Source organism: Sorex fumeus, unplaced genomic scaffold (genome assembly GCF_029834395.1).
Source record: "Sorex fumeus unplaced genomic scaffold, SorFum_2.1 ptg000010l, whole genome shotgun sequence".
Lineage (NCBI taxonomy): Eukaryota > Metazoa > Chordata > Mammalia > Eulipotyphla > Soricidae > Sorex > Sorex fumeus.
Window position 1 is genome coordinate 31753867 of NW_026606067.1, and position 27683 is coordinate 31781549.

Consider the following 27683-nt stretch of genomic DNA (forward strand, 5'->3'; position numbering starts at 1 on the left):
CAGCGTCCCTGATTTTTGATCATCGATGGATGTCGGAACTCTGGATTCTTTCTCCCATTTGAGTGAAAAGTGATATTCCAAGCATAGCTCTTTCTATTCTTCTTTGGGAGACCCGAATAGCATTCTCATCCTGTTTGCGTAGGGCCCAGGTCTCTGAGGCATATGTTAATGCAGGAAGAACAGTGGAATCAAAGAGATGTGCCCAGAGCCGGAGGTTCTTCGTCCTCTTAGCTATTTCTTCAACGTTCTTGAAGGCATTCCAAGCCGCTCTCTTCCTCCTGCGAAGCTCGGGTGCCAGGTCATTTGTCATGTTGACTTCTCGACCTAGGTACACATAGCTGTTGCATTCAGAGATGATCGTTCCGTTGAGAGCGAATGGGGCGTCAGGAACGAGGCTGTTTCTCATAAACATTGTCTTCGTAAGATTCAGCTGTAGACCGACCTTTCCACACTCACGGTCAAAGTCGGCCAGCATTTGTGCCGCTTGGCTGATGTTTGGTGTTATTAAAACAATGTCATCAGCAAAGCGGAGGTGGTGTAGTTGCCGACCATCTATCTTCACTCCCATTCCTTCCCATTCCAGTCGTTGCATGATGTTCTCGGGGTGGCACTGAAGAGTTTTGGTGAAATGGTATCACCCTGCCGAACCCCTCTCTTGACATCAATGATCACTTCTTTGTAGAATGGTGAGATCGTGGTAGTGAATCCGCAATACAGCTCACGGATGATCTTGATGTATTGGGCTTGAATGCCCTGATTTGCTAGGGCTTCAATGACCGCTTTCGTCTCAACAGAATCAAAGGCCTTCTTTAAATCAATGAACGTTAAACAGAGCGGCATCTTGAACTCCCGAGAAACTCAATGAGCTTAGTTATCGTGTGGATATGGTCGATGGTGCTGAATCTTTTGCGGAACCCGGCTTGCTCACATGGTTGTTCTTCATCTAGTGTTCTGCCAATCCTATTTAGGATGACTCGAGTGAACAAATTGTAGATGACAGACAATAGGCAGATCGGGCGATAGTTGCCAATGTCATGGATGTCTCCCTTCTTGAACAGTAGTATGGTCCAGCTGGTTTTCCATTGGGACAGAACCTTGCATTCAGACAGGTAGCGAGTGAAGAGCCGAGCCAGTGTATTGATGAGTACTGACGGCAGGTTCTTCAGGTGTTCAGGTCTGACCTTGTCTGGGCTGGGTGCTGTTTGTTTCTTTACCGACGAAATGGCGTGTCGAATTTCAGAAGGGAGAACATTGGGAACGACATATCCATCCTGTGGAATTTGGTATGTCAGCAAGTGGACATGGCTATTGAAGAGATTTGAGTAGAAGTCATGGATAATCTTCTCCATTGCCATTCTGGAGGATGTGATGTATCTTCATCTTCTGGAATTGTCATACCATATTTGATAGGGTTCAAATATGGTAACACCTACAAGGGTGATTAGAGGTCGCCCCAAAAGCCTCTATCCCTCTCGGAAAGACTGGCAAGCTACCGAGAGTATTCCACCTGCGCCGAAAAGCCTGGCAAGCTATCCGTTGTGTATTCGATATGCCAAAACCAGTAACTACAACTGGTCTCATTTACCTGACCCTGAAGGCTTCACCAACATGGCAGCACTGAGAAGGATGAGAAAGGAGAGCCCGACAAAATCTCAAGGGCGAACTAGGCTGCCACAACGAAGGAAGACAAAAATGATCATCTGTACTTTCAATGCACGTTCGCTAGCATCAGATGCATCCATCGAGGACATGATGGTACAAGCGCGAATGATCAAGTACGACATCATTGGTCTGACCGAGACAAGAAGGCACGAATCTCATTATGCCATTTTCAACACTGGAGAATAATTGTTCCTTGGAACATGCAATGAAAGAGGTGTTGGAGGCGGAGGTGTCCTTATCAACACAATCTTGGCCATGAGCATTGATGCATTTGAATGCCTAACAACCTGAATCGGAAGTTTGCATTTGAATAGATGTGGCTCACTGCCTGCAGTTTCTATCTTTGTTGTCTATGCACCAACATCTCATTATGATGAAAGAGAAATCAAGAAGTTCTACATGGAGCTGGAGAAGTTCTATAAAGAAGACCACACCTTCTACAAGATCATTGTGGGTGATTTTAATGCCAAGATAGGACCGAGAAGATCAGCTGAAGAACTTCACATCGGGATCCATGGCCTAGAATGGAACGAACAGGGTGAGAGACTATCTGAGTTCATCATGTCGACCAGGACCATCCATGGTAACTCACAGTTCCAGAAGGCAGAATCTAAACATTGGACATGGGAGTCTCCCGGTGGACAATTCCACAATGAAATAGACCACATCATATTCAATCGATGGGGTTGCCTGACCGATGTCGCTGTTGTCCCAAAATTTCGAACGGGATCGGACCACCGTCTCCTTCGTGCAAATTTCTACTTCACAGAGTGGGGAGAAAGGGCTGCAAAGTTCAAAAAGAGAACTCCCAGAACGACCACCAACTGGGAACTCTTTGGCACTATTGCGGCAACATGGGAAGATGCCATTGTTGACAACATTGACGAGGAATACGATCGACTGGTTCAGCACCTCCATGAATGTGCGAGGAACGCCAAGAGAGAGATAGCCACAAAAAATCGCCTATCTTCGAAAACTCTTGAGCTAATTCGCCAGCGTGGTTTGGCGCATGTCTCAGGCAACCGCAAGCTAACATCTGAGCTCGCAAAGCAGTGCAGAGATGCGATCAAGGAAGACCTCAAAGAGAGAAGAGCAGAAGTACTGGTAGATGCGGCAGAAGCTGGGAAAAGTATTTGTAACACCCGCCCGTCCTTCGCCAACTACAAGACCAAGATGACTGCCCTCCGACGTCCTGATGGATCCCTCACATCCTCCAGAACAGTTAAATATTTCTGGTTATTAAAAAGTATATAAATATTCTCAGTGAAATAACATTAATGGGAAATTCATTATTGATCACATTAATATGATCAATGCTGGTGCTCCTTTGAATTTTTATGAGCCTTCTGATTACAGCTAATGTTAGACTTTCATTGTAGCCTTTTCATCACATGTTGGAGTGGTTGGCAGAGATGGTTGGAAAATCTGAGGTGTAATTGGATCTCTCTCTCTTTCTTTCTCTCCACATCTAAGTTTGACATTACTTCTTTTTGCTAATCTCCAAGTAAAGAAAATTTAATTTTAGGTGCTATATTAGAAAACCTATTGCACATATCTAAGCAGAAGCTCCCAAGCTTACGAAGATCTAACTTTAGGAGTCACAAAGCATTCCTTGTTAGGTATCGATTGAATAAAGAATTGCATACTGCTGGTATTCTAGAGCTGGACCAATACCTTCCCTCTGTGTAGGAATTAGAAGTATGTCCTAGGGGAAAAAAGTAATTGGTGGCTGTCTTCATAGAGAAAAGAATATTACATAGTAATGTGATTGTTTGTGGCTATAAATGTACCTAAAATAAATTATTAACTGTAATCACAGATTTTTATGGTTAGAACTTCAAAATATCTTCAAATCTACTTTAATATTCTATTGTTTTCATTATCCTAAAACCAATTTGTGGAGTTTTCAAATATTTGATGAATTTTCAGTCAAATTTTATTTTGAAAATGTAAATTAGGATACTTTCAGAAGACTTTTTTGGCTGCAGCCACAAAGATAAAACTTTTTGTGCATATGTGTGAAATAAAGTAGTTTTAAGAAATTTACCTAGAGAAATGTAAGGGTACACGTATGTGTGTCTGTATGTGTGTGTATGTGTGTGTGTGGTATACTTATATAAGTATACATATATAAGAAATATATATGTTAAAATATATGCATATATACCTATGTATGTTTGCATATATATATTAGATATATTAAAAAGAGAACAGAGTCTTCTCTGTAGAGGAGAAGGGGATAGTGCCCCTCTCAAGTGGAAATGCATGCCAATCTTTAGGGCGGAGAATGAATCCTCAAGCCGTTGCAAAGTTAGTTTAATCAAACGGTATCTTTCATATTGTCTTGTATGGAGTTCTCTGCAAATAGAAAAGTTAATAAGAGTATTGTCATAAGGGAAAAAAATCACAGACATTATATGATTCTTTGATGTTATTATCCTAACCTTTAAATTCTCTTGAAGCTTCTTGACCTTCCTTTCAAAGTGCTTACCCTTCTTCGTGAGGTGCCTGTTTCTGTCCTTGGGTACTGGCTTATTTTCTCCATCTCCAAAAGAGCTTTCAGTGGTACATCTTCAACATGCCTTTGAGCTCTTCAGGGCTAGGCAATTTCTTTCTAGTTTTATTAATTCCCAAAACTCTTGGAGAATTCCTTCAAGAATTCCCTTTCAATTTCCCTCAACATCCCAAGGATATTTTGACCCAGTAATTTCAGTACTAGATGCATTACACAGCATTAATGAATATGTAATTTCCATCCAGACAATTGTAGGCAACTCTCTTAAAAAAGCAAAAATATTAAAGTATCCAAATTCTCATCAGATATGAATGGGAAATATTTAAATATTATATATTCATATAATTAAAAATAAACAGGAATAAGCTCACTACAACATATGCAACGTCATGTAAATCTCATAAATAGAATATCGAATATAGAAGACCAGACACATCCAAAGGACACATGATATGACTTTACTTAAATCCATCTCTAAGGAACAAAACTAACCTGTAGCAGGATATTCATTGGATAAGATAAGATAAAGCCCTCCCGTTGATCGTCGATTTGCTCGAGTGGGCCCAGTAACGTCTCCATTGGAGACTTTGTTGTTACTGTGTCTGGCATATCGAATACTCTCGGTAGCTTGCCGGGCTCTCCGAGAGGGGCGGAGGAATCGAACTCGGGTCGGCCATGTTGGCCGCTTGTAAGGCGAACGCCCTACCCGCTGTGCTATCGCTCCAACCCATTCATTGGATACTAGTAATAATCTGTTTATTGTGATAGTCTTGGTATATTTGGTTGCTGAAACTCATCAGCTTATACATAGAAAGTTGACATATATTTCTGCATGGATAGCACACTTTAAAAAAACTTAGTTAAAGCAAATAAAATCAGTCTTAACAGCTGCACAGACAGGCATCAGGCAAGATCAGCTTTCCAGTAAAGAAAGATGCAGTGCAGCTCACCCTTCCTGCTATCATTCAGTTCCTCAGTATCAGTTTGCTTCTCTTAAGGTTTCACAGTTTAGGGGACTAAATTGTCCTTTTCAGCTGTTTCTGTTTTTCACAACTCCTTCTTCCTTTCCCTTTCTATATATCTTTTTTTTGGTTTTTCAATACTTACCTATTACTTATGACTTCCAGTCCCATACCCTCTTTTTTTATCACTTTCTCTTTAAGCCACACTAAAATCATGAGACTCGGAATCTATTGTGAGTCAACATATTGTACAAGTGTTTCTTTTGGAAAAAATTTGTCACTATCAAACATACAGAAGTGTTGGCATACTCATAAGCTTTATGATGAATGGGAAAAACTGATCTCTAATGGTGATAATTGTTTCTGCCCACAGGTTTCATACTCTGAATGTAGCCAATAGAGGGACATAACAAAATTACCCTTTGGTTTAGCTGTGTTTTAAACTTAGTAAATCACAGAACTACTCTTTTACCTGTGTCGTAATATCTAGTAAATCCCACATATGTTGTAAGTGCTCAAAAAGTATTTATTTAGAAAATCAAAACCAAAGAAAACAAATAGCATCTAAATAGGTAGCCTAATGTTCTAACTCTATTTTCTCACTCAGTCCTTGATCTCATCATCCATTAATGATTGCATGTGAAATTTTGGGGTCTGCACCTTAAGTCTTCAAAGTCCATAGCACTTGAAAACTCCTTGGTACATTATTCAAAAATATTTCAAATATAAAAGACTTGGCACGGTCCTTTATTTACCTCAAAAAAAAAAAAATAGTGCATCGGCTCTAATTCAAGTGACATAGATAGTAACTGAGTCTGCTATTAAGTTGCTCCCCACCCAGGAAGTTCCTTTGTCTCTCTATTCTATTTTCCAGTAAACTTTTCTCCTTTCTAACAGCGACACCAAAACTAAAATAAAGTGAGTCCGGTTTTATTTATGGTAGTATGGTTGTACTTATCTAATTTATCTGGAGTCAAAAAGCAATATCACTCAGTGAGGATGCATTTTTTAAGAGAGTCAGTGAACTCTTCTTGTAAGTCTAGTTATAGAAAACTAATTCTGTTTAAATATTAAATTGCAGATATAAATGAATGTTCCATTGACAATGGTGGTTGTCAAGGGCAATGCTGTAATACAATTGGCAGTTATTACTGTAAATGTCAAGATGGCCTGAAGCTGGAGGAAGATGACAAAGGATGTAAAGGTAACTATTAAAACCACCTGCTCACTGATAAGGAGAGAACATCCATGTAACGCAAAAGAGAGGGTTTGTCTTTTATTCAGAGTGGGTTGAAGTGCTTGTGTTGAATGTTATAAAGAGTCAAGATCTTCCTCTTATATCTAGATTACAAAATTGTAACCCTAAGAACACTCGAAGTAGCTTATTATAGGAAACATATGATTATACGCTGGTTTGGTTGTGCCATGTTCTGATTATGGGATTTCAATTGTTCATTTAAATCCCTCAATAGAGTACATATTTTATAAAGCATTTCATTTAATTCTAAAGGAAAATAATGTTTATCATAAAATAGTCCTATGTGGCTACAATAGAAACAGAGTGGTGCAAAACTAAGCACAGTAATATTATTCTTGGCATAAAAGTAGCTTTTTATCCCAAACACCAATTTTCCATTTCCTTTTAAAACTAATTCCTTCTTTTCTTTCTTTATTAATTTGTCATTTTGTTCACTTGACAACCACTGAGTTCCTATTCAGTATCAGGCTTTATTCCATGTTCTGGGGATATAAAAATCAGTGATAACTAAATTCTTTCCTGAAGGAACTTACTGATTAGAAGCAGTGATTGAAACATAGCTGAAACCATACAGATTGGTGTTTTAAGTCATAACATAGAGTTAAGTGTGTTGTATTCAAAGAAACCTGAGCTTTAGCTTCAGCTCTGTCACTTTCAATTTGTAAAGCCTGAACATACTATTTTAACCTTTGCTTTTTCATTGGGATTGTTTCCCTGACCTTCGGGTGCTCCAATGATTCTAATGTTGTTCCTCTTGGAATCATCTCCTAGGACTCTGATTCGCTCTACAACTATTTTGAGGTCTCTTGCCATTGTTTGTTGTTGCCTATTGGCTTGGTACAGCTGATCTTCCAGCTCACTGATCCTGTCTTCAACTGTGGCCATTCTACTGTTGAGGGCAAAGACTGAGTTTTTTATTTCATCTACGCAATCTTTTATTCATGACATTTCTGTGTGTAGCTTTCCAATTTCTGCTCTCATTTCTTCCCGTAATTTCTCGATTTTTTTCTTTCCTGTACTCCTTTAATTTGCTGGATATCTGTCTCATTGTTTCATTGAGTTCATTGAACATCTTCATTACTTCATATCTGAATTCTTTCTCAGAGAAGTCCCTTAGGTGAATAGTACCTACTGAGGCTTCTGGACTCTTTTCATCATCTTCCCCCACAGAGTGCGGATTTGCATTGTTTCTTCATTTTGGTGTGGAGGTATGGAGACTGAGATGTTACTTAAGATTGCTCGGTATGAGTAGATTACCTGCGGCCACTCAAAATTAGGCCACGCCCGCTTCTGAAGAGGCCACGCCGCCATGGGTACCTGGTTTGTGTGGGGTGGGGATACAACTTGGGGGACAAAGAAGACTGGCACAGCATTGGCGATGAACAAGAAGAGGCTCAGGAATGGTGAGCATCGCAGGTTCCTAGAGGATGCCTGGGGCACGTACGTGGAGAAAGCCAAGTCCGGGGTTGGACTACTGACGGACTAACCGACCTGGGAAAGGAAGAACATCCTGAATATATTATTTTAATCTTGCTAAGAGTCTTTTGTCATCTGTAAAGTTCAATAACAGCAGATCCTAAACCCACAAAACTTGATTAGGCTATTAAATAATGCATCTAAAGTACTTAGCATAATGACAAAAAGTAATTGTTCAAATGATAACCAAATGATAACTGTGAATTGAGCCATCATTTTGCTTTCTGACGGGGCACAACTGATGGTCAGGGCTTATCCTGGATCTGTGCTGAGCTATCACTCTGGCCCCAACTGAGCTATCATTTATGAATTCAATTCTTGTTTACACTGGGTAATGCAAACAAATAATAATTTCCTGTCTTTTTTAAATAGAGACATCCAGATTTAAATATCACGTTTTGTGACTGTTCTTCTTACTTATTACTACATCACAACAAAATACTTGATCATTTTATTTTTAAAGATGCACTTTTTAATCACATGGATGTGCATTTATTTTAGCTATTTTTTAAATTATCTTACAGAAGTGTACTTGTCCTCCATCCATAACCCTCCCCTCCCCCATGCAAGAGACTTTCATGTTGGGGTATATGTGGATAAGTTGGTAGGGGGAAAAAACAAAACAATATAACATACACAACTGAAGGTGACTGAGAATAGGACCATAGTTTGGACTGGTACTTCCAAAACAAGAAAAGTTGTAGACAGGGGAAGAGAATTCATAAAATTTGTGGGAAGCAGAGTGATGGGTTGTAGGTAGGTCACTGGCACTTATAAAAGAGCATCTGCATTTAAGCATTTATTTTTATTTATTTTTAAATGAATCATTGTGAGCTATATAGTTAACAAGCTGTTTTGCTCATGATCTGGCTTCAGTCATACAATGTTCCAACACAGATCCCTCTACTAGTGTACACTCACCTCCACCAATGTCCTCTAGTTTCCCTTCCCCCACCTCTAGAAGCAGGCTGGGGTAGGGGTGACTTGAAGGGGTGGGAGGGAAATTGGAGACACTGGTGCTGGGAAATTTCACTGGTGGAGAGATGGGTGTTGGGGTATTGTATGAATGGAATGTAATCATGAACAGTTTTGTAATGCTCTATCTCATGCCGATTCAATCAAAAACATTATGTTTTTGACCTAGTCCCCCCAGAAAAAAATCCAGAATCTGGAAAAAACCCAAGTGCCCAAGAACAGATGACTGGGTCAAGAAACTATGGTGCATATGCCTTTCTGAGACAGGATTCATCCAGGTAGACTTCTCTCTCAGAAGGATATCTATGTATTTTTTATAAAGACAAGTCCTAACCAACCCAGGCCCTTTCTGATATTAATGAGGTCATGATTATTTCTGGTGAAATTGTCTGTCAGTGTTATTCCAATTACGTATTTAATGTTAGAGGTCAGAAATGGTCAAGGATCGTATGGTGTCTAAATGGAGCATGGCACAAAAACCATCAGTGACAACATAGTCTATAAGATGAGAACATTGTTAAAACCCTGCCTTTTCCTGAATGTTCTCTTTCTCTTTTTTATATATTGCCATTATTACTATCATAATGTTTAATGTATCTACAATGTTCAGAAATTATACATGGTTATCAATAAGAATGTTATACTACTAATATTATTAGACTAATAAGACATGTAATGCCCACAGACTTATTTACAAGTCATTCTCTCACATTTTTATTGACGGTTTCATTGAGTAACTGAGTTAGTCATACAAATGTCAAAATATTCAGAGAGATAATTTCCATGGTTTCTCTCACTGGCATTTATTTGTACAAAATGAACAAGAGAAAAGTCAGCATGTGAGTATTGGAAGTTTGAAATTGGCATAAAAGACTTACTACTGTTGTTAGTGTTTATTCACAGTTGAGGGGGAAGGTAAGACTAAATAGAATATGCTGCTACCAACACCCTGCTTGTTATACCACAACCCCGCCTTGAGTTGCCAGAGGAGTTCAGACCTCACAAACACCTACAGACAATCCTGCAGGGCATGGACAATAAAGTTCTAACCTTTTCCCAAGTTTCCCGGGCTTGTCTATTCTCACAGGGAAAAAAGTATGAGTAGACAGAGTGAAGCAAAGATATTTTATGTAAGAAAAAGGATAGAGACAGGAAAGAGTATCACAAAAGTGATTACATACATCAGGTTGGTATGAAGGGGGCTCACAGGACAGGAGCACATCCATAAGTTAAAGGAAACGGAGGCACATCCAGAGTAGTGGCCTTTGGATAATCTTTAAGACATCCTGTGTGCCAAAATATAATGGGAAGTAGTGGGAAAACCAGAGTAGAGAAGTGTGGATGAATCTGAAATAAGATCGAGAATGGGTTCCACAAGTTTCTTCAAAAGTGGCCTCACAGGATTTTCCTATTCTTTACACTCTTTGTAGAGTGTTATGTTGTCAGTAAGGATCCACTGAATTGTTCGTTCTTAGGTATTTAGTAGATTCCCAACGGATTAATGCTGGTTATAATTTCATGAACTTCAGCTGAATATCATTGCCAAGAATTCCTTCCCCACGCCTCATGTACCTATATGCTTCCCAATTGCCGAGTTACAGGATCAGGGGGTGATGATGGTATGGGGTAGTGCAACTCAACAGTAAAGAGCAATCTTGCTGCTCTCATATCTTATGGTTCATGCAAAAAAAAAAAGAGCCACCCTGCTCAGTATCTCATTTCTCATCATCAAACTTTTCTGTTTCACTTCTTTTAGCAACTATTTGTTAAATATGGTAAAACTACTGATTCAGCTTACTGGATAGTGGAATATGCAATGATCTCAGAGTTGTTTATGTACCTAATTATATAAAAATTTATAGAGACTATTTTGAAAATGAATGCATTCTTAAACCACTGCAAATGAGCATTTCAATGCATAAGGCCACAGTAATTAGTAATGCATGTTTATTTACCGCATGAAACAGGAAAGGTTAATTTCAACATCTATTGTACTGAATTCTATAACCATAAAAATATTCAGTTGAAAATAATTATTCTTTGAGTTGCACAAATTAAAAATGAACTTATTTGAATTTTAAAATACAGATCAACATTTTAGTGAAGATTCTATGACATCAAAGTTAACCTAAAAGCTACATAGAGGTATTTGTAATATTCTTGTTACCTAAATTTTTCTTTTCTATAGTAACAAAATTACTCTATCGCTGACCTCAGTTACATTAGTATTTAGAATACCCTGCTTGAATGAACAACAGTGACTTGAAGACTGGTTTCTGATTCACAGTGCAGATAAATTCTAATAACGCATACATTAGAGAAAGAAATACTGCCAACTTAAGTTTAGGTTTACCTGTTAACTGGATTAAGGTATTCATAGCTTTTCAAGTATGAATCCATCTACATAATAAGAAAATAATCTGTTCAAAATAAAAAGTAGAGATTGAATTTACTTTATTTTTTATCAAAGAATTCTAGATAGAATCTATGGAAATAAGAAGGTTTTGCAAATAAGAAACCAAAATGGAAGGTTTCTATAGATAGATAAAGGGTGGGATAAGGTTATTATCCAAAAAGTATTTTTTAAGACACACAGATTATTTTCTGTGAAAACTACTTCCCTCAGGGAAAAATATATACAAATTATCAGTTTAGTACTAGCCAGGGAAATTTAGAAGAACTGTTTCAAGAATACACATTTGGGAGAGAGATAAACTTGGAACAGGAGAGATTTTACAGCAGGTAGGGTACTTGCCTTTCATGGGGTTGACCCAAGTTCAATTTCTGGCACTGCAATTCAGAGTAAACTCTGAGTTACAGACCCAGGAGTAAATCTTGAGCAATAATGAATCTGGCCTCAAATAAACAAAAAATATGTAAATAAAATTTCTACAGATAGATTAAGTAGTAAATCCAAGTGGGAACCACAATTTAAACAACTGTAGTATGTGTTAGATTTTTTCTTTATGCTTTTAGAAAATACAATGGATTTATCATCTTTTTTGCTATTACATGCAATTTCCTACTATTTTTGCCTAAGGATTTACAACCAATAGACAAGTACTTTATTTCTCATGTTCATTATGGCTGTGTTCTTATTTGGGGTTAAATTTTCCCCCCAGAAACATGTTAGTGACTTTAGAAGAAGGTGCTTTACTGGAATCAGGCCAGGTTATTACTAAGCCTCTTCTGTTACTCAGATTATCAGGTGTTAAGCTTTCCATTCACAGGCTGATTTCATAGAATGTTTCTTTTTTCCCCTTCCTGCATATGTTCAGTTGGTCTATTGAGCTTCAAGTATTAACATATCAACATAACACTTTTTCAAAGTCTTATGTTTTTCTCAATCTGTAGGTTCCTTTTTTGTAACTGTGATTTTTTTTAAATTATTATTTATTTTTACCATTGCAGCAATGGATATTCTGTATCTCCCATCTGACTTCAACATCTCTGCTCTTTGGTTATTTAATTCTTTTGGAATTAAAGTGCATTGTTTTTCACATTTAGGACATTAGTTATACATTCTTTTCTTCCATGTTTTTTATACCTCTAGTATAAAGCTATTTACATTGTGCTTATCCGTATGTGTACAGTATAAATGGGACTCTCACATGGGAATATGTGACATCTTAGCACTTTTTCACCCACAGTTCACAAGAGGCTAGTAGTGAAAAGAATTTTATAAACACTTTTAAGTGGGGGCAGCATACCCAGCAAGCAGACCCAACAAAGTGGAAGGCCCCTCTTTGGCTTAGGGGCCCACTGAGCACCTAGCCAAGAGGAGATGTCCTGCAAATTTTAGGACTGTGCCAGAAGTGGTACTCTAATCCTCACAGGCACCAGCGCAGACAACTCTCCCAGAGGTGCAGTGGTGGCAGGGCCATGGCCTACAAGGCAGCTGCCCCCATGCGGCCACAGTTTTTTTTTTTTTTTTTCACCTTTCCCAGTGCTTTGGACTCAATTTCCATTACCTAATTCTGACAAAGACAGCCTGGCCTATAGTTTAGTAGCCTATTCCAATCTAAGTACTCCCAAAATGCACCAAAATAATAGTGAACATAAAAATCTGAACAAGCCTAGTGTAAAAGAACACATGCCCTGAAGCTGCGCTGGAGGACCTCACATAAGTGACAGAGAAGCACCAAGGAAAAAGTTAATATTCTTTTTTTTTTCACTTTTCACAAATTTTATTTTACTGAAGTATTTTTTTTAAATTAGTGAGACATCATGAGGTATAGTTGTAGACTTACAAATTTTTGTGCTTGGGTTTCAATTATACAATGATCAAATACCCATCCCTCCACCAGTGCCCATTTCCTTAAAGGAGAAAAAGGAGACTGCCTTTGAGCGAACCCATCCAGAAACCTTTCTGACAGTGAGAGGGGGACACTGATAGTGAACTGGAGGGATCCACCTCCATACTCCCACAGCAACATGAAGAAACAGATCAGATCCCCATCACAAGGCGCAGATGAAGAAAAGAGCTCAGGAACCTCAATAGGGAATACCCACAAATACAACCTCTAATAAAGAATTCAGGAATGAAACTTTGAGGATGGTCAATGAGCTCAAAGAAACAGTAAAACAGACATGCAGTAGATGAAAGGAGGACATGAAAGAAACAATGGAACAGACAGCAAATAAAAAACTGGAAGAAATAAAAGCAGAAATAAGAAAGCTATGAACAGAAGTGCCACTAATAAAAGATTTTATAGATGAAATTAAAAGCTTATTGGATGCCCTAACAGTAGGATGATAATAGCCAAAGACAGAATCAGTGAGCTTGAAGATGAGCTTCAGAAAACATACAGGCAACAACGTATAATAGAAAAAAGACCTCAAAATAGCTCAAGGGCGAATAAAAGACCTGGGGTGAATTCAAGAGGAATATGAGAATCATCGAGTACCAGAAGGACAAAGAGGTAAACCCAATTAAGTACAGTGGTGGAATATAGTATAGAATATAGAACACATTCTATATAATATAGAATATAGAAAAAAATCAATGAAATGAAGTCCTCACCAAGAATATTTTATCCAGCTAAACTCTCAAAACTCAAAGAAATGGTACACTATTTTATGGATAAACATTAGATTGGAACTTCATAGACTAAAAACCAACTTTAAAAGGACTAAAGGGGCTATTGTAAAACAAGACAAACCCCTACAAGCATAACAAATCCCTACAGAAAGATGACATAAAACCCCATGAAAATAATCTCTCTCAATGTCAATTGGCTAAATGCATCAATTAAGAGACAAAGACAGGCAAAATAGATTTAAAGACTGAACCCAGCATTCTGCTTCCTACAAGAAACATGTCTGAATAGTCAGAGCAAACACAGACTCAAAGTCAAAGGATGGAAAACAATCCTTCAAACCAACTACTACCTCAAAATAGCCAGGGTGGCCATACTAGTTTATGACAAAATCAATTTCTGGCTGAAAAAAATTAAAAGGGACAGAGAAGGCATTTTTTACTAATAAAGGGATATGTACATCAGGAAGAAATCACACTCTTAAACATATATGCAACCAGGGAGGAGCCAGTAAATTTCTTAAAACAACTGCTAATAAACTTCAACGAGGACACTGGTCGCAGCACAATAGTAGTTGGAGACTTCAGCACCATCTTATCACCTCTTGATAGATCAAAAAAAATTCAATTCAGCAAGGAAGTACTGGCTCTGAACAAAGAAATGGAAGAGACAAGGTTAATAGATGTATATAGGGCTTTTTACCCCACAAAACCAAATACACATTATTTTTCACTGCACATGGAACATTTCCCAAGATAGACCATGTGCTAGCTCACAAAACATAACTCAATAGAATCAGGAAGATAGAAATTGTATCAACACTCTTTTTCAGACCACTATACAAAGAAGATAGGAGTTTATTACACATAAAAAAAACAGAAAATCAAATCAAACACCTGGAAATTAAATGATTCAATGTGAACAACGAGTGGGTCATAGAGGAAATCAAGCAATAAATCAAAAGATTTCTGGAAACAAATGAGAATGAAGACATGGTCTACTAGAATTCGTGGTTCACAGCTAACTCATTGTCAATAGCAAGATTTATAGCTCTGCAAGCATTTCTCAGGAAGGAAGGAAGAAAGAGCCCACATAAATAATTTGACTTCACAGCTTAGGTTCTAAGAAAATGACCAACCAAAGGGTCACAAAAGCAGACAGAGACACCACAAAAAGAAAATTACTGGCCAATATCTCTGAGGAAACCGATGCGAAGATCCTCAACAAAATATTAGATATTTTTAAAGATAAAATCCAACGACTCGCCAAAAAGATCATAAACCATTACCAAGTGGAATCTTCCCATGGATGCAAGGGTGGTTTAACATTGCAAGTCAATCAACATATACTGTCATATGAATAAAAGAAAATATAAAAACAATATGCTCATGTCAATAAATGCAGAGAAAGCATTTGACAAGATCCAGCACCCACTTATTATGAAAACTCCCGTCAAAATGGGAATTGACAGAACTTTCTGCAATATAGTCAAAGCCTTGTACCACAGGGGCATGGCAAGCATTATTCTCAATGGGTAAAAACTAAAAGCCTTCCCTCTAAGATCAGTGACAAGATGAGAATGTCCACTCTTACCACTTCTATTCAAGAAGTCCCATAAGTAGCTAGAGCAATTCTTGGGCGGGGGGGGGGGGGGGGAAGATGGGACACATCACCTTCCCTAAACTCAAACTGTACTACAAATCAGTAATAATAATTAAAACAGCATGGTATTGGAACAAAGACAAATCCTATAGGGATGAATATCCTTACACACACTCTCTAATATATGACCAACTAATCTTTGATAAGGGAGCAAGAAACATTAAGTGAAGCAAGGAAAGCCTCTTTAACAGATGGTGCCAGCAAAACTGGACTCAGTTTTGCATGAGTACAGTTTTACATGCAAAAAAAAAAAAAAAACCTGGACTCAGAACTCTACCATAACACCATGCACAAAAGTCAATCAAAAAGGATTAAAGATTTCAGCATCAGACCAGAATCTATAAGGTACATTGAAGAAAAGGTCGGCAAAACCCTCCATGACATTGAAGCTAAAAGTATCTTTTAAAATGAAATGCCACTGAACAATCAAGTGGAATCAAAGATAAACAAATGGCACTATCTTAAACTAAGAAGCTTCTACACCTGAAAAGAAACAGTGAGGATACAGAGATATCCTATGGAATGGGAAAGGATATTAACCTCATACCCTTCTGATAAGGAGTTAATATCGAGGACATACAAGACACTGGTTGAACTTTACAGGAAGAAAACAAGTAATCTCATCAGAAAATGGGGCGATGAAATTAACAGAAACTTTCTCAAAGAAGAAATTCAAATGGCCAAAAGGCACATGAAAAAATGCTCTTTATCATTAGGGAGATGTAGATCAAAATAACAAAATAACAAAGAGATAACATCTCACACCTTAGAGACTAGCACACATCAAAAAGAATAAAAGCAACTAGTTTTGGTGTGGATGTGGGGAGAAAGAGACTTTCCTTCACTGTTGATGGGAATGCCGACTGGTCCAGCCGTTTTAGAAAATACGTGTATCTGTCCTGTCCTCCCGTTGTTCATTGATTTGCTCAAGCAGGCCCAGTAACATCTTCATTGTGAGACTTCTTGTTACTGTGTTTGGCATATTGAATACTCTCAGTAGCTTGCCTGGCTCTCCGAGAGGGGTGGAGGAATCAAACCCGGCTCAGCCAAGCTGACTGTACACAAGGCAAACGCCCTACCACTGTGCTATCACTCCAGCCTATATTATTTATGGGCTCCAGTCCATATTATTTTCTAAAATAAGGTAAAAAGGTAAAGGTAAAGGCCCTCCCGTTGATCGTCGATTTGCTCAAGCGGGCCCAGTAACATCTCCATTGGAGACTTTGTTGTTACTGTGTTTGGCATATCGAATACTCTCAGTAGCTTGCCGGGCTCTCCGAGAGGGGCGGAGGAATCGAACTCGGGTTGGCCATGTTGGCCGCTTGTAAGGCAAACACCCTACCACTGTGCTATCGCTCCTGGACATTTCTCAAAAAACTAGATATTGAACTCCCATTTGACCCAGCAATACCACTTCTGGAATATACCCTAGAGGTCAAAAAACACAGCAGAAACACCATCTAGACTCCTATGTTCTTTGCAGCACTATTTACCATAACCAGAATATGGAAACAACCTGAGTTGTTCTGGTTATGGTAACAGAGGAATGAATAAAGAAACTATGCTACATCTACACAATGGAGTACTATGCAGCTGTCATGAAAAATTAAGTCATTAAATTTGCCTATAAATGGATGGACATGGAAAGTATCATGCTAAGTGAAATGAATAAGAAGGAAAGGGACAGATATAGAATAACTGCATTCATATGTGGTATATTATATATACGCATATATATGTATGTAGTAGAAGAAAAATATTATTGACCAGGGTAAACAGGGATTAGAAGGACTGGTCAAGTGTGTGTGTGGGGCTGAGGGTAGGTAAGATAGAGAAGAGATCATTATGACAATAATAACTGGTAATAATCACGCTAGACAACATCTGAGGGTTAAAAGTAGGTAAGTGACATACTTAATAACCTTTCAGTATCAATATTGCAAACAGCAATGCCCAAAAGAAAGAGAGCAAGAGCAAGAGTGAGTGAGTGAGAGAGACAGAGACACAGAGAGAAGAAAAGTCCCTTCCATAGGGGCAAGTAGGGGTTGCAGGATGAAAGGTGATGAAGGAGAACCTGGGGATACTGGTGTTGGGAAATGTACAGTGGTGAAGGGATGGGTGTTGGATTACTATATGACTGAAATCCAATCATGAATGGCTTTGTAATGCTCATAAGATAATGAAAAAATAAAATAAAACACTTTTGAATGAATGAATGAATGGATAAATGAATAACCTTATACTCAAGTATAAATATATGCAAGCCTCTGACCAGTAAGCCTGTTACTTATTTATCTATATATTATTTCATTATTTAAGTCTTATCACTGTACCCTTTAGCATTAAATTACTTGAGCAACTTGATTATGATTGTGGACATTAAATGTGGATATTAAGTATAAAATTTCAGTCTGTTGCACTGAAATGCAACCATAGTATTACATCAGGGGCAAATCAGTCTTTTTACCTAGTTTAAAATTTCTTAAATTTCCCAAACTGAAACTTAAATTATTCATGCAACAATATCAATTGTCATACACTATTTGAATTTGATAAGGTTAAAAGTTGGGGAATTTTTCCAAATGAAATTTTGACTATAAAGTACTGTACATTTTAATAAGTGAACTTTAAAAGATAATGCACGTTGGGCAATGAGATGAAATCATCCATTTTGCAGCAATGTATAAATATATACAATACATTATTATTAAAGTATATTATTTGATGGATTGTTTTAAAATATTTGAAATTTGAAATTAATTTTATCATATTTTGATCCAATTTATTTTCTGAAACATAAATGATAATGGGAATATATGAAAAATATGCCTCAGTATGCTGCTGTCATAGAATTATAAACCTTTAGATGAACAAAAATTTTTTGTAGATGGAATCTTAGGAAATTTAGTGATTTTAGCAAGCTCTAAATTCTAATTTACGGATAAAGTCACTAGAAGCAGGCTTTCTCATATACTGTCAATGATAGTGATAGTCAACAAGAATTGGATAAAAATGAGGCTAAACAGAACCCCTGAGACACAGTGTTACTAGGATTTAGAGATGCCCAACTAATAGCATCATCTAAATAAGAGGAAAATTAAAATCTAGCAAGATTAACTGATGTCCTCAAAGTCTCAGACAATTTATTGTGAATGAAACCGGTTTCTCTTTTAGATCTTATAGATCTCTTTTCACTTGATCTATTAATCTCAAAAGTAAACATCTATCGAGTCCTCAATACTCAGTTCTGTGGTAAGTAATAGAAGAAAAATACTATAAGGCATGGGTTCTTGTGTCACTGAATTTTTAGGATCAGTATATGATAAAAATATTATGTGCCACCTTTATTTCATTCTATTTTTTTTCCCTTTATTTTATTTTATTTTTTTTAAAGTTGTAGATTTACAATTTTTTGTGCTTTGGTTTCAATCATACAATGATCAGATACCCATCCCTCCACCAGTGCCCATTTTCCACCACCATGGATAATATTTCATTCTATTTTTGCTTGGCTTGTGGTCACATCTCGCAGCGCTCAGGATTTACTCCTTATTCTCTGTGCAGGAGTTCCTTCTAGTAGTGCTTAGAGAAACAAGGTGGATTTTTTAGTTTGTTTTTTTTTTTTAACAAGCTGGATTTGAACTGGTGTCAGCATTATGCAAGGCAAGTGCTTGTGGGAGCGCCACCTCTTTTACCTCTCTGGATCTGTGAGATATTTTTATGAAAGTAACAGCAATTATGTGACCTGAGAATTCACCTAGAACAATTCCTAGACTCCATGAATCCAACTAAGCAAGGTTTTATTTTTATTAGATCAAGATTCCACAGACATTCTGCAACAATTTTTTGCAGTCCGCTTAGTAATTTCTACTTTATAAAAGTTATGTTATCTATATTAATCCTGCTAAATTTAAACTTTAAAATCTTATGTATTATTCCTGCTTTTAGAAGACATTTAATAATACTTTACAGTAATTCTTCCCTTACTTTCAGCATATACCTGTGCCCCCAATCAACAAAGTGAAAAATCCTAGTTGAACTGAAGAGTGGAGGCTTCTGTTGCATAAAAATTTCTGCATGACTCTGTCTCCCACTTGCTTTCTCTCTTTGTCAGGTTCTTATGGACTTGATTTTGAGATTGTAGCACTGTTCTCCCGTTGTTCATGGATTTGCTTGAGAGGGCACCAGTAACATCTCACAACAAATTGTGAGACTTGTTGTTACTGATTTTTTGGCATATCAAATACATCACGGGTAGCTTGCCAGGCTTTGTTGTGTGGGCGAGATACTCTTGGTAGCTTGCGGGGGTCTCCAAGAGGGGCGGAGGAATTGATCCTAGGTTGGCCGCATGCAAGGCCAACGCCCTACCCACTGTGCTACTCCAGCTGATTTTGAGATCATAAAAATAATTTGAATAAATAATTATTAGAGATATATCTACTTCTTTAAATTGTTATAAATCATTTATAAAGAGGTCCTTTGAGATCTTGTCTTAGGGAACATGAAGCAATACCAGGAACTCATTGTCCTCTGGGGATTGACACTCTCTTAACACAATAAACAAATAAAAATGATGTGGGAAAATGTACATATAGTCAATTCTTATATACTAAGAAAATGATTCCTTCCTTCCTTCCTTCCTTCCTTCCTTCCTTCCTTCCTTCCTTCCTTCCTTCCTTCCTTCCTTATTGTTTTTGGGTCACACCTGACAATACCCAGGGATTACTACTGTCTCTGTACTCAGATATCACTCCTGGCAAGTTCAGGAGACCTAAAGTGCATAATCATCAGTGGAAGAATCTTTACAACTCCTTGTCTCCTCAGTTACTTCCTTCTTCCCAAAAGAAATAGAGTGTATACACAGATAAGAACAGTGTGGACTGGAGTGATAGTAAAAGTTTTATATCTTTACTTTAACGTTCATGTAGCTGCAGCCATGGCAAGGGTCGAATCCCAGCAATGCATAAGATCCTCACACACCTCTAGGTGTGGCCTGATATAGAGACAGATGTGGGCTCTGAGAACAGAGTCAGTTGTTACCCCTGAGTGTAGAGCCAGGATTGGCTCCTGAACAGACTGTGATTTCCCAAACATCTCCACGTGTGCCCACACTCCAATTTAAAAGCTTGTAATTATTTATAAATTTTAGCCATATCAGTTAATATTATTTATTATTAAACTGTCTGTTGAAAGGTTGGTGAGAACTAGATGAGACAAGTTGGGAGAAAGTATAGGATTTAAGGTACAAGCCTTGCATACAACCAAAGCCAGATCAATCCTGGGAGCATGTGGTTCCCCGGATATGGCTGAGAGGGGTCCCATGGCCTCTTGAGAATCTCTTAGAGCTCATTCACCCCCCACAAAGGAAAAACAAATCAAAACTTTGTTGCAACATCAAGATGTATGGATTATTTATGAATATTTATTACAATTAAGTAGTAAAACTTGATGCATAATTTCTACATGAGAGTTTAGGGAATATTTTCACAGTATTAAAACATTAAAGATATTAGTTGTTATATATATGTGGATCATGGTAAAAGTGTTGTGCATTTGAGAAGATTCAGTGAAAGGGTGCAAAGTGAAAGCTTACAAAATTTAATCTGTGCCCAAGTGTGCTGTACCTCTGTCATCATCTGGCATGTGACCTGTCCTCAGTGCCACTCATGCAAGATTGTTTGCATCATTACTCTGCCACAGTGTGTCATCCACAGATCCATCTAGTGATCAGAAATTTTTGCCATTCTGAAGTGTTTGTCTTATATGACATATATTCCCAATTCTTGATTACTGCCTTACTTGATAGTTCAAAAAATGGACACAATATTTCCAATAAATGCCAATTGATCATAATGGAACTAATTGTGGAAATGGAGTGAGAAGTCTGTAAAGTGTTCACTTAAACATACTAACAAGGTAATGTCTGCTGATGATTGGAGATTTGCGGCTCACAGTGCATCAAAAAGCAATTGCACATTCAAATGCCGTTAATGAGTATGTTGATGTTCTGTTTATTTTTCATGTGTCATGAGCAGAATTATATACCACACGACAATTACATGATGAAAGGTTATAAAACAATTTTTGAACTAAAAGAGCATGGTGTGATGATTTTGCAATGAAATACAGTATGGTCAGTTGGGTGAGCCTATTTATTTCTGCATACTTTTATTAGGAGGTATGCATTATTTTCACCTCTATATTTCATTTTTTCTATTTTCTGTCTTAGAAAAATAAAGTAATATTATTGTCTCCATCTACCTTTTTTGTATTAGATCTCAGTTAATTGCAAAGTCAGACAAAATCACACACTTGTTTTTGTCTTTTTGCCAAATAGTAAACTTGCCTCCAGCATAATGTTTGCTAGGGAAAATATCTATTTTTAATTATTTCATGCCATTTTTAGTTAAGGCAAAAATTACATGTAAGGTTATTTTTTGTCCCAGTTTAATATTGAAAATAATATGAACACAAAATAGAAATAAAAAGAAGTAGGGATTAAGGAATAATAATATGGATAATATGAATAATTTGGATAATAATGATAATTTGAATAATGGGAAAACACTAATTGTAAAAGATATATGTACTCTATATTCATGGCATCATTATTCACAACAGACAAGCCATAGAAACAATCGGAACTGTCATGTACAGATGAACAGATAGTGACTGTAAAATCCTGCTATGAACATGTAAAGCGACTTTATCTTTCTTAATGTCAATATTTTACATAAAACCAATCAGTTTTTCCAAAATAATTTAAAATAATCATGACAAAACCTCAAATTTTAGCTAACACTGAATGCAAATTTGAATGTGAGTCAAAACGGATGAGACCATAAAGAAAATAAACATCCTGAAATAAGCTAGGTCACTTTCTAAATCACTTGAGGGATGGGCTTATTAATGTCATTCCTAATTTCTTTTAATGAATACATATAGCTAGAGTATTTGGGAATTTAATATTCTGAATAACAAGAACATTGAACTTCATTCAGAATTATTTTTAGTTTTCTTTTCAGTTATCTTTTGAAAAGGAGCTGAGCTCATTATTTACAATAACCAGAATCTGAAAACAATCTGAGTGCCTGAGAACAGATGACTGGATCAAGAATCTTTGGTACTTCTCTACAATGGAATACTACACAGCTGTTAGGAAAAATGGAGCCATGAAATTTTCCTCTAAATGGATGGACTTGAAATGTGAAATTAGTCAGAAGGAGAAGGATAGATCTAGAATTACTGCATTCATTTCAAGGACATATTTTATTTATTTATTTAATCACATGAGAACAGTCACAAAACCTTTCAGTTCAAGTCTCAGTCGGTCATACAATTATCAAACACCTGTCCCTTCACCAGTGCACATTTTTCACCACCACCACTACCCAGTATATCCCCCACTCACCCCCCACTTGTGTGTCAATTTCCACTTTCTCTCTCTCTACATTGATCACATTCAATATTACAACAAAAGACCCAACATTATTATTTGTAATTTTCCCCAACATTCAGACCTGCCACAAAGACATCATTAGAATATTTGTTTTCTATTGCTGATTATGAAGAGCGTATGATGTCGTGTGGCCACAACAGCGACCCCGTGAATTTGGATTTCTGATATTTTAGTAAGAAACCTAGAGGGATTACTGCCAGAAGCCCCTGGGTTATGAGATTGGTATGTGTGCCTCTGGGTTCATGGTCAGCTGGAAGCCAGAGAAGGCATTTGAGGGTGGCAACCTGGAACATTGTCATGGTGGGGAGCAGGGCCGATTCGACCCCCATCCCATGAAGCTCCACATGCCTCATCAATGCAGTCTCATACCTGGCTGTTCATTAGGCTCTAAAAGATGCAGGCCACCATGTCACCACTGCAAAGGGGGACAGGTGGAGGGACAGACACCCTTCACATCCCAGGGCAGCACAGCATCATAGTTAAATACACAGTCCAGATGTATTTTGGTTGGGCATTATATTTTGCTCAGATTTTTCCACCACCATTCAAATATCCTTGAATGGTGGTGGTAAAATCAAGGATATATTTTTAAAGTATGAAACTAATATCCAAGGCCGGGGAAAGAGGGGCTAAGAGGACTAATGATTGGAAATTATCACAAGGGTGATAATTAATGATTGGAAATTATCACAAGGGTGTGGTGAGTAAAGTGTAGTTAAGATAGAGGACAGTTCATTGTGACAGTATTACTTGGAAATGATCACTCTGGACAAGCACTGAGTATTGATAAACTAACAACATCTGTATTGCAAGCCATAATGCACAAAACAAAAGATAGAGAGAGAGAGAGACAGAGAGAGAGAGGTGCCTGCCATGGATATAGTTGGAGGTGGGGGCTGGTGTGGAGTGTGGGGAGGGAAACTGGGGACATTGGTGCTGGGAAATTACACTGGTACAAGGATGGGTGTTGGAACATTGTATGACTAAAATTCAATCATGAACAGCTTTGTATATTGAAAGCAGCAATATCAAAAAAGGAACTGAGATACAAAATAAAGCCCATAAAAACCACAGAGGATTTATGAAGCGAGACTCTTCAGTCCAGAAGATAATGGTGTAATAGAGTTTAAAAAAAAAGAACAAAAATGTCAATGAAATAAATACCTCATCAAGAATATTCTAACCAATTAGGTTTTCATTCAAATTAGAAAAAATTATACAAACAATTCTTTACAAAATTTATAGTCTTGAAAAAATAGAAGCTACAAGATAAACAAACTTGGCAAACACCTAACTTCTATAATATTATGGCAATAAACTACTCCATTTCAGTAATCTCACTCGGTATCAATGGCCTGCATTCAACAATGAAGATATAGAGTTACAGAATGTATATTTTTTGTAAGAATTTGGAATACAGCTGGCGATACTCAGAGGTTACTCCTAGTTCTCTTCCTAAGAATCACTTCTGATGAACTAGGGGACCATATGGGATTCTGGGAACAAAACAGGATTGATCCAATGCAAAAGAAACACCCTACCTGCTGTACTATTGCTTTGGTACTCAAGGATAGCCACTTTGTTATTGTTTGGTTATTGGCATATACTGTTGCTTCCTATGCTAGGGATCATTCCTGATAAGACTCGGGAATATTGAGAATTGAACCAGGATTGGCCACATACAAGTCAAGTCCCATACCTGCTATACTGTCTCTCCTGATCACTTCTTAAGAATCTAAAAAAAAATACCATCTAGCATTTATGTATCTAATAATGAACCACTAAAATATTTAAAACAACTGCTAAAAGCAAGATACAAGATACCTACAGCAGCACAATTGTCCTAGAGACTCTAACACTCCTCTTTCACTTCTGAATAAATCAAACAGCACAAACTCGACAAGGAAATACTGACCTTGAATGAAGAAATGTAACAGTGGGCTGAACAGACATGCATAAGGTCCTTCTTCCCCCTAAAAGTTGAGGATCTATTCTTCTACAGTTCACATGTACCTCTAAGATAGACAACATTCAGGGTCACAAAATATATCTCATAAAATTATAGACAATAGAAACCATATCAACAGTTTTCTCAGACAATCTTTTGAAAATGGAATTTAATGACAAACATACATGGTTTAAAAACTCAAACGTGAAAATTAAACACAAGAATATAAAGTGATTCTCTAAATTAAAAACAAACACCGTTAAGTACCAACATTCTGAAAAATAAAATGAAACAAAATAAAGATAGAGAGTAAGAGGAGCAACAAACACATTGATTGGGGCAATAGATCTGGACAATTAGTCTACAGAAATGAGTTTAACAAAGGACAAGGCATGCGACTGATCAAGCACTCTGATAGTGGATGGGGTGTTGGAATCTTGTATACATTGAACTATCATAAACAGTATCTAAATTATGGCACCTCAATTAAAATTAGAGGTACCAAATATAAAATAACTTACTATTACAAAATTAGAAATTTCTGTGGTTCTGAAAAGCTCATAGAAGTGCTGAGCTTCAGATCTTATAGCACTCCAAGCCCTCTCTCAAAGCCGGGTTGCATTCTGCAAATTGGTTTATATATGGTCATTGAGCATGACCAAAGAAACTTCTGCTAATAAAAGATGAATATAAAATATATAAAAATTTGTACCAATAAATGTAGTACAGATTATTTCTCTCTAATGAGAAATTATGTTTGCTTGGAATTATTTGTTATGCATCTTTAAACAAGTGAACTATATAATTTTGCATCTTAATCAATGATTTTAAATTATAGTATGTTTATAAAATTCAAAGGACTAGATCATTTAAACTATTTATCTGTGTTTCTTATAATTTCTTGTATTTAAATAATTATCACATTTTAGAGGCTTGACTGATCTTTGTGAAACACTAAAACCACAGCTAAGAAAATTAAGTTCATTGTAATTCATTAGATGATGTTCTTATTAAATGTGAATTGCTTTAATCCCTAGTAAAAGTCCTTAGGCTTATGAAAATAAAATATCTATGCAAATGCCTACTATTCTCAACAATTAGAAAATACTACCATTTGGTGTTTCTCAGTCTTTAATGTGCATAAGAATTGACTTATAACATCTTGTTAAACACAGATACTGATTCAGCAGGTGTGATATCATCCTGAGAATCTGCATTTTAATAGGCTCCCAACAGAGGTGATGTTTTCCATAGTTCCTGGCTAGGAAGGCTTTTGCTAGTATCTTCTTTTAGTATTTCTTCTGGATAATTATTAATCAGTGAACTAGTAGAAAATGGTTTGATTGAGTCTGCTTTTCCATATATAAATTATTAAAGCTTTTACAAGCCTTAAATTTAAAAAAATGGACCAGAAAGATTGTACAGGAGTTAAGGCTATTACTGGTTCTGATTCAACCCATGGCAATACAGGACCTCCTAGGTGCCGCTGTCAGGACTGACCCCAATAAAAGTTCTGATGGTAGACCCCAGAACTGGTGGGTGTAGCTCAATCCCAGCTGTACTGAGATAAAAATTCATATAACACATATCACCCTTTTAAAGAATGCAATAGAATAATATTAATGCCTTCCTCCCAACTTCTGCAATCTTCTTGGACCTAAGGAACTACAAAGATCTTTTTCTTATCTATAGATGTTTCTGTTCTGAAGTTTTCTATAAATAAAATTGCCTAATATGTGGCCTTTTGTAACTAGATTATTTAGCATATTTTCAAGATTGTCCATGATTTGTTAGAATGTTTTTCTTTTCATTTATTTTGAATTTTTTCTCAAACTCAGTGATACTCAAGGGATAGATACTCCTGGCTCTGTGCTCAGAGATCACTTCTGGCAATTCTTGGGGGACCACAAATAAACTGGAATAGAACTGAGGTTTACTGCATACAAGGTACTTTAATCCCACTACTATATCTCTAAACCCCAAATTTCCTTTTTCTTAGAAGTTGAATAATATTGCAGTATATGTACATTAACGGTGTGCTTATTCATTTGTCAGTGTATATGAATTTGAGCTAACTATCTAGGAGTTATGAACAATTTATGAACTACTATGATAAACACTTATGAGCTTTCTGTGTGCTTATGAGTATGTATGTATTTATTAAGGGGGAGCAATGCTCTCTCTCTCTTGTTGCCCACATTCAGTGGTCTTGGGCTGCTTCCCACACCCTGTCGAGGTTGATGGCGATGGGCAGGTGAAGGAAGGAATGAGGGCCAGGCTGGTTGGTCCCAGTTACAGTTTATTCCATTCCCATCTCCATCCTCTTCTGATTCTCCTCTTGCTTCTTCCTCCCCCAAGCTACTTCATTCTCCTTCTGGCTCCCCCGCCAATCTCCTTCTGGCTCTGGATTCCCCAGCCTCCTCTTACAGCCTCAGTTAAATCCCAAAGCATGAGGGGTTGGGGCTTACAAATTGGTGTGGTCATAATCAACAGAGGTAAAGTCTTTCCCTCGGGGTAAGCTTCTTCTGGGAGAGATTCTCACTCAGCAGGACTACGCACCCAAGAGCAGAATCCCACGGGTGTGTTTCTCCTCTCCTTGTCCAACAAACATACAAACATTCATAATATTAATCATTTTGTATGGACACAGTAAGAGATACATGAAGTCTATAGAATTGCTCTCCTGAGGTAAGCTCGATCTCAAACTACAGTGCTCAGCCAGATTAA

The 27683-nt window shown here is 37.2% G+C and overlaps 1 protein-coding gene across 1 annotated transcript in view; it reads left to right on the top strand.

The window, feature by feature from the left end:
* LOC130019997 (EGF-like and EMI domain-containing protein 1) overlaps window positions 1-27683 on the top strand; it is a 745638-nt gene that overhangs the window by 527511 nt on the left and 190444 nt on the right. The window contains exon 6 of the mRNA XM_056110600.1: window positions 6221-6343. The gene's annotated coding sequence lies outside the window, so the exon portion shown is untranslated. The remainder of the gene's footprint in view (window positions 1-6220; window positions 6344-27683) is intronic.